Here is a 9,592-nt window from a genome sequence, read left to right as displayed (position 1 = left end):
TAGCTCATGAGCAGGACAGGTAATTGAGGAGAGTGTTGGGTCAGCTGAGATCCTTCCTCAAGGAAACCTCTGCCTGACCCAGGGCTCAGTGTCCAAGCATGAGTGTGACAGGCCAAGGGAACACCTCCAGGCAGCTCATGAGAGGGACCATCAGAGTGGAGAGGAGAGGAGTGAGCTGGCCTGGCAAATCTGCCATGATGCTAGATGGCAAAACACCTCCCTTCCCCACTTCCCTCATGAGAGCTTCAGGCCATGGATGCTCTGAACAGAGCAAGGACGGTTTCTGGCTTGTGGCAATGGGGACAGATATCCCAAGGAACATATTCCTAGACTTGGGGACCATGGGCAAGCTGCCACAACACCGTGCCCCCTTTCTACCCACACATCAATGTGCACATGTGTACCCTTTCCAGCCCCCTGGAACAGCAACCACCTGCTGCAGCACTGTCTGGTGAGTGGGTGGGGCTTCCCTCTCCCATCCATCCCCACGCCTGCATATCTGCATATGGTGATGGTGCAGACCAGGAGCTGGGAGTCATGAACAGGCAGAGAGGTTCATGGCTTGATCCATCCCTCTGGCAGCACCATGTACAACCAAGGGACGGGGGCATCTAGATGCCCTCTGGGTGCTTGAAGGTCCGCACAGGGGAGGAGTGTGGGGAGGTTTTTTGGGGGGGGATTTCTAACTGTGCTGTCCTGGAAGCTCTAAATCATGTTACAGAAGTCCTCATCCACCGCAGCCTTGGAATTCTAATATTACTGAGGTGATGAATGAGGAAGGATGTCCACCTCAGCATCTTCCACATGACTGAGGTAACCTTGGAAGGAACTTTCAGCTACTTCACTACACCAGCGCTCTCAGCAAGAGGACTTTACAGTTTTTCCCATAATAGGGACAATTGATGACCTTGCTGCTTGCTTGTGTGAAGCCACTATCCTGGATAGCCTACAGTCATCTATTCTTATCACATCTTCACATATGTCTTATTGATAGCAGAACTGTGAAAATGAATCATATCACTGTTGTGATGTGATATTCAGATAAGATATTGTAGGATTACTATTGATTTTTATGTGGTACACTGTAAGTCCTATCAGTAAATTGTTCTTGTAAATTATCCCATGGAAGTCCTATTTTAATACCCACACTCTGTTTTACTGAACTAGAAGTCTATATCTTTTAAGCTATTAAAAAAAGAGCTCTGAAGACAAAAGTGTACTAGCACTTCTGAAAGTGGTAAGGGTTAATATTAGGACAATGTTACTATAATAATAGTAACAAACAGGGGTGGATCCAGGATGAAATTACAGGGAGTGAAACGGGAACACACACACACACACACACACCCAATATAAAAATATTGGGGCTTGGATTTTCTCTCTCTTGCAAATGCACTATGCCAGGGGTGTCAAATTCAAATCTGGTCGAGGGCCAGACTGGATTCTGATGAACCTCTGGGGAGCCGCACATGCTATTACACCACCTTCAGCCACCTTGTGCCCACTTCGCGCCACTTTCTGTCTCCCTCTTCCTCCACTCTTCTCATTCCCTTTCTTCCCCACCCCACCCCACCCCCTGCCCTTAAAGCGACACACACCCCCGTGTCGGACCGCCAGACCGGGCAACATGCGAACCGGTCCGCAGGCCTCCAACGTGGCCTGCAGAGCGGTTTGTGCACATCCCTACTTGGCATTCCCCAATCAGCCATGAAACCCGCTGAAGGACTTTAGGTGAGACACACTCTCCCTCTCCTGCAAACCTGCCTCACAGGATTGTTGTGAGGATAAAAGTGGGGAGGAAGATCATGTACACCACCCTGAACTCTTTGGAGGAAGAACAGGATATGTGACATAATAAAAAATATGTGTCTATAACATACACGTATTTATATTGACTTTTAGCCACCTGCACTCCAATCCTCAACATGGAAACTCAGAAGCAAACTCAAACAGCTTTTTTTACACCTATCACAGTAGCAAGCATTTTGTTTAAACAAAAAACATAAACAATAGTGTATGTCTATACACTACAGTGAATATACAGTGTGTATACTGTGTGTCTATACACTACAGAAGGAAAAGCCACCAATTTTATGTCATATATTTATGACATAATATTTATGGCAGAATGTCATATATTTAAATAAATGTAAATATAAATTTTATAAAATTTAAATATTTTAAATTTTGTATACCACCTAGAGATGTGCATATCAGGCAGTATAGAAATATGATTAAATAAATAAATAAATAAATAGTTACCTCTATTTCTTAGGATTTAAAAGCAACCAAGCATTTCATTGACAAGAGAGTTTTTAAAATGAGTTTCTTGTGATCTGATTTGCAAAGCCTTATTTTGAAGCAAGTAAATAAAAATAGACTTCTTGGTGGTGGTGGAGACTTAATGTTCATTTTAGCAATTCATTCAATCAATCAATCAATCAGTCAGTCAGTCTTTATTATGGTCTAAGACCAGCACAGGTTATAATATAGTAATGCAATATAATAGATTGTGAGAAAGAAGGTTGCATGTATCACTGAGATTGAGATTGGTGTTACAATGAAAACTAAAGAGAGGAGGATCTAAAAAATACAAAATATTTAAAATATACTACAGAGTGCAAGCCAAGTAGCTAAAATATATATAGACTAAAAGAAAGCATGGAACATCTAATTAAAATAGTAAGGCGGCTAGCTAAAATAGATAATGGAATTTTAAAATCTGCTACATAAAATGAATAAAAAGTATATAATGATGCATATCATAGAAGGACTAATATTAAAGATGATTGTGTTTTATAAAAGTGCATATATACTAAAAGAACTAGAAAATACTAAAAATGAGGGCATTTTAGCAAGTTGTGAAGTTACTTTCAAAAAGCTAGGGTAATTTAGTCCATTACAAGCTTATTAGAAAGACAATATGTAAGTTATTTATATATGAGCTACTGTTACTAGCAGAAAGCAAAATAAAATAGTAATGCTTATAAGGGGAAACAAGTTGAGAAAGAACCATTTTTCCACATTTTGCTATTTAAGCCACCTTTGTTGCGGAAAAAAAAAAGCAGCATATAAATATATTTAATGGTGTGTGGGTGTGGAGAGAGAGAGAGAAACCCACACAGAGACCAGATTAGAGCTATAAGGAGTTTAGCATCTTCAGGGACAAAAGGCAGAAACAAAAACAGATCCATTTTTTAGAGCATTTCTTCTTCTCATTCTTTAAAAAAAATTTAATACATTTGAACTGACTAATTTCCCACAAGATGATATTTTGTTAGGATGGAGAGGGTTTTTCTTACAAGTTTGTATTAGAACCAAAAATGATTTCTTTAAAAGTGTAAAACTCTCTCACACAAACACAAAGAAGAAACACATGCCTACAAATTGAGATGCGCGCGTGCGCGCACACACACACACACACACACACTGGGGTGGGAGAAGGAATACAGTGGCTTAAGGAATGGGTTGGTTGCTTAATCACTCTCTCACACACAAAAACCAAACAGATAAGGGTTGGGGGGGGGGTTGTTTTACTTTCCGGGGGGGTGGGGGGACAAGCCCAACAGCCAGCAACTCCTGGCAAATTGCAGTACGTTCAAAGGCCAGCCAGAGTAGGGGAGGAGCACAAGACCCCAGGAGAACAAATCAGGCTGCTGCTTGCCTGCTTGCTGCTGTTGCTCCTCCTGCTGGGAGAGAGCGGGAATAGCAGCAGAAAGTAAACCCTTTTTTGGTGTGGCTGCCAAGGAATTGCCGATCTGGATCCAAATTTACAGGGGGTGCAACTGTACCCCCCCCCCGGATCCTAGTAACAAATATATATTTTAGGAAGAGGCAGATGTAATGTTGGGATTTTGCCATGGACATTGACTCAGTTCTTTGTGTGGGCCATGCTTGTCTGTGTTTGAATGTGTCTATGTACTGGCTTGGGGGTGGAGTCACAGTTTTTCTACTCTTCACTTGCTAACTTGAATTCCAACTGAGAGGTTCTCCCTCTATCTGCCTAAGGGACTGCTTGTCGATTTATCATTTTCTTAGTCTATGTTTTTAGTTAGTAATAAATATCAAACTCTTGTTTCTCAGTTAAAGTTGGCTTCCTATTCAATTACTTACAGTAGATACATGAAACACATGAAACATGTAACACCTATATAGCAGCAGGGTCAGTCTGGAAGAAGACTCTAATGTTCCCTTCAAATGCATCTATTCTCTCAAAGTACTGCAAAAACTAGTCTTTCAAGTTTAAAATGTGAATTGTGCAGATTGCAGATTGGCTGGTGTTTGTAACATCACCAATGCAACTGCCCCCCTACCATCTCCAACACTGGTTCAATTGTTCTTTTTATATTTAAGGCAACAGATGGAAGATTAAATGAATAAACATTAATGCACTTTTTAAAAAATTAATGCACAACATTTTCTAAAAGTCTGTTGTCTGTCTGACATGGGGCAACACTGACAGCAGAATCAGCATTGTATTTGCTGGCATAAACATCTCATTCAAATTTCATTTGCTAGCATGTATGTCAATCATTCAAAGCTAGGAAAAGGTCTGGTTACACCAGAGTTGAAGTTCTTGCTGTGAATCCTTTTAAAATATTTAGTCTCTCTTCAACCTACATGAAGTATAGCAGTAAGCAGTGATTACACGTGGTAAGGCAGTCACTTGGAAACAAATGGTGAGACAAGGTCCCCTCCATTGTCTTGACTAGAACCAACTGCCATTTATTTAGCCTTCTTGTTCCAAATACCTAGCAGCGACTAAGGGAAAGGCAAGGAAAGACTCCCTCCATTGGCCTAGTGATGACCAACTGGCTCCTCCCCTCCTAGAATTGACGCATGCCGTAGCCACAGAACCTAAATTTGCTATTTTTTCCCTCCCATTCCTATCTCTTTTCTTTTTAGCATTGTGTTTATAAAATTATAGCCAATTATTTACCCCTGCTAACTGGGCAAAGATAGGGGTGTGCACGGAAATGCAGAGCTGCGGTCCGGCACTGGAGTGGGGGGTTCCTTTAAGGGCCGGGGAGGGTTTACTTACCCCTCCCACCACTTTCCCCCCTCCGGCACCCAGATTCTCGTTAGTAATCGGGGCGCACATGCACGTCGCAGAGACGTGAAGCATGCACGTGACGTGTGCACATGCAAAAGGCTTTTTGAAGCCTTTTGCAGCAAAGTGGGGAAAGGGGCGGCAGGGAGGTATCCTGCTGCCCTGATTACTAATGGGAATACGTGCGCCAAAGGGGGGAAAGCAGTGGGAGGGGTAAGTAAACCCTCCCCCACCCTTAAAGGAACCCCCCACCCCAATCCATCTGAACCCCATCTGCCTATGTTCAGAGGCCTGTAGAATGGCCTCCGGACCGGTCTGGGCACATCACTAGGCAAAGAAGCACCTTTTCAATGTGGTGATTCTCTTTATTTAGCAGGGGGAGAGTAAAATTTAAATTTTAATCTTTTTATTGGTTGTTTTTATTGTTTCGTTGTAAACCACCCAGAGAACTTGTGTTTTGGGCAGTATAAAAATTTGTTAAATATATAAATAAATAAACTGGCTTTCTGGTCTTCCTTCTTGACTCAAGGACAGTCCTGGCAGCCAATAGCAGCTGGAGCAATGGAGCTTCCTTGCTTCCTCCATCAACTCTAGTTGCATAGCAGCCAGATTGCAGTGTCAGTGTTCAGACATGACACTGGCACTGTGGAACCCAAGGTCCAGGTGGCAGACCTCACTACAAACCAAAGGTAAATTACAGATGCAATTTGTAGCTGGTGATGAGAGTGGTAGTTCAGCAGCATCTGGAGTACCAGAGGCTGGGAACCCATGAGGCAGACCAAATATAGGCTTGCATTGATAAATCCAGCACTTCTTTAAATATAATTATAGAGAGCCTGGGGAAGTGCTGGGTGTCCAAAATCACCCTTTTCCCAGTTTACTGGTGCAGTTAGTCTAGAATTGCTGCTAGTCTACTCATCTCACTGCACCAGTGCTTCCTTGCCTCACATAAAAATGTCAGCCCCAAGCCAGAATCATGTGCATCCCTTATTTTTAATAATGTAATGGTTAATGAAATAAACTTCCATAAAGGGAATTGAAAGATAATGGCTCATCACTCCATGACATATAACTGTAGAGGATCTTGCTTGCCAAACACTCATTAGTCTCCTCTGACCTTTCAACAAAACACTTGGAACACTTAAAAATGCAAAATATTAATCACCCTACTATATGAAATATCTTCTCTTAATTATACAGAAGGATATTACTGTTTTCCTCTTTTATTGGTGCACATAAAGGTTACTCTTTAGATAGTGATCCAAATTCTGGAACAAAAGATATTTTCAGGGACTGTTGCTGGTGTCTATCTTATGGTTCTGTTTAGATGGTGAGTCCTTTGGGACAGGGAGCCATCTTATTTATTTATTATTTCTCTATGTAAACCAATTGGGAAACTTTTGTTGAAAAGAGGTATATACATATTTGTTGTCATTGTTGTTAGCCACGTAGGCATATATGTGGTTTCTCTATGTAGTAGTTTTTTCTTTCCTGATCAGCTTAATTACATAAAGATGGAGAAAAACAAAGCTAATGTGCAAAGTATCTTGCATCTTGGGGTAGTTTAAAACAAAACAAAACATGAATACCTTTTTAATATCTTATCTGAGACATTCTAAGACCAGAAATCTATGCAAGCAAATTCTAGTAGACATGGCAAGGTATATGGCCGAACTAGTCTGAAGTTCTTATATCCTCCAGAGCTATGTGGTAGGGCCCATGCATGATGCTCATTATCAGGATTGTAATGATCTGATCCTGGTAAAAATCTAATTATGCATCAGATATCAGGGGTGCCCTAGATACATCTATTCAATACATTGGTATCAGCTCAGCTCAATGAGTCAGGCAGGGAGATGTGGGGAGGAGGCTTACTTTACTGAAGCTCTGACATTTCCTAAAGAAAACAGCTCTCCCAAAAGTAGCTACAGTCATGGGTGGAGCCATCATTGAGTGGATGGGTTCAAAGAACCTGGGCTGCTACTAATCAGGGGTCATGCCTGGTGCCCCAGCCACACCCCCTGCATCTGAGGTCAGATGCAGGGGGCTTGCCTTCACATCCAAATGGGGCTGTGCAGCCCTGTTTGGGAGCATATTCCGGCCAGTGCAGCATTCACAGTGCTGCTCTCCCTTTAAAGGCAGGGAGAGCAGCTCCCGGCCATGCTGCGATGGTAGCACTGGCCAGCATTTGCTCTCAAATGGATCTGTGCAGCCCCATTTGGGAGCGAAGTCATGCCCCCTGTGTCTGACATCAGATGCAGGGGGTGTGGAGTGAGGGCCGCTGGCGGGAGGAACACAGGCTGCCGGCTGGCTTCCTCCACCAGTGGCTGCAGTGGCAGTGATTCAAATGGCCACCTTTCCCTCTACCTTCTCACCCTAGAATGCACCAGGGCATTGTCATGGTGTTGGGAAAAAGGGTGGCGGGGGAGTTAGTCAAAGTGATCAAGGGAAAGGCCCACCTTCCCTGCAAGAAAAGTCTAAAACATGTGGGGATTTTTCTATTGGGGGGGGGGAATGCCTGGGAGGAGGCATGATACAGGTTTTGAAAATTATGAGTTGACTGAGATTTTTCTCCCTTTGTTATAATACTGTTTCTTGATTCTCCTCAGATGATTGGCAGGCTGTTGGAAGGAAGTAATTCCAGCACCACCAGACAGGTAGCTAAATTTTGTAGCACAGCCCTCCGTTTTGCGTAAGAGCTTAATAACGGGATAATAGGTGATGGATTTAAGGCCAGAGCAACTTTTGTAGCTACAATGTGGCTAACTGCAGGTGGGCACGCAGGTATTGGGATCATCTGTATATCATCAGTAAATCTAACAACAAAATTTTCCCAAGCTCCTGAATTGTTTAACCCCCTCTCAGATTCAGGAGTTGGGAAGGCAACTGTTTGAGTTTTGATTTGTGTGTAATAGTCTCATAAGTATGAAATACTGCTGCCTCCTTTAGTCTTAGATATGTATTTTTAGTAGTACATTCAGTACCTTGATCCATGTTGAGGAAGACTTTTTAAATTTTATTTGGTTTTATTGTTTGTGGTAGAAGTTTGATTGTCTTATCTTCTACATTTGATTTAATCTCATGCTGGTCGCTGACCGAAATAAAGAGATTTGATTCGGTATATTGTACAACTCTGGGTCACACAAATACAACGGACCGGCAACAGAATCAGGGCAGACAAAATAAAGTACTTCACACAACAGCTCATTAATGGAATTTGATGCAACAAGTTTTGCCATTGGCTTAGATTGCTTTAAAAGAAATTAGTTCAAATCACAGAGGGCAGATGTATCAACTGTTATCAGCTATGACAGCTAAATTGAACCTCCCTGTTGAGAGGCAGTATTACACCAGTTGCTTAGGGACAAACAAAGGCCAAGGAAATGTCTTCAAGATAGAAATCTGTGAGCTTCCTGGAAGCATCTGGTGGGCCAGAGTTGAAAATAAGATGTAGGAACAGATGGACCCTTGGATTGATCCACCAACAGGTCTTCAAAAGTTTGAACTATTTTATGCAAAGCATCCCACAGTTCAGTTTGGATCTTAAATTATATATTTATGTCTACTTTGTAAATAAGCTTACATGGCATATATTCAATTCTCTCTAGATGCACAAGACTAGCACAAATAAGTTTCACAAATAATCATCTTAATCCAGTGTAAAACCTCAGCATGATTTTGTTAAAAAATAATGGTTGATCAGGTCACAGAGGAGTTAGCATGGAGGCACTTGCCAGATCAAAACAATCCCTTCTACTGCAATAAAGAGAAGGAAATGCCAGCAGAACATTTGCAGATGGCAGGAGACTTGGCATTTATAGCTGGCTAAGAGCTACAGGCTGGGCTCACAAAAAATCCAGTTCCTTCTCCGTTTTGAAAATAGTTTCTGTACTACTGCTGTGGATGGAACAGAATCTTCCTATTACCTAATACACTTTTACCACACCTCTTGCAATGCACCTCTACTCCAGCAAAGAGTAAAGTTAAATTAAATAGCTCATAAACTAACAAAATAAATCTATCTATCCTTCCTTCCTTCCTTGATGAAGCACTGGTATGCTGCAGCAGAATAACTCCAAGAAACACACTTCTTTTCTTCCAGGGAAACATGTACAAAATCTGTTATCAACCTTCAACTCCTTATTGGAGGATAACCTGAGTGAAACCCAACGTATGACTGAAGAGTGGCATAATAAATGGAGTGGAACTAAGGGGAATCCACTCATCCCTAATTTGATGGAATCAGCTCATCCTTGCAGGCACACAGCACCAGAGGTATAGCAAATGAGCAAAGCACATGCATGTGTCTGTCGATTGCAACAGACTCAGTTGAAGGGCATTGAAGTGATACTGGGTGATCTGTGATAGCTCATTCATTCATTGAAATAATCACTGGATCCAAATATGTACATGGAAGTGTAAATCAACTCTCAATGATGGGAAGCTAACTATATTTTATTTATTTATTTATTTATTTAACACATTTATATACTGCCCCAAACCTACATCTCTGGGCAGTGCACAACAAAAATACAAATTAAA

Source organism: Hemicordylus capensis, chromosome 3, assembly GCF_027244095.1.
Source record: "Hemicordylus capensis ecotype Gifberg chromosome 3, rHemCap1.1.pri, whole genome shotgun sequence".
Lineage (NCBI taxonomy): Eukaryota > Metazoa > Chordata > Lepidosauria > Squamata > Cordylidae > Hemicordylus > Hemicordylus capensis.
This window is presented reverse-complemented; position numbering follows the sequence as displayed.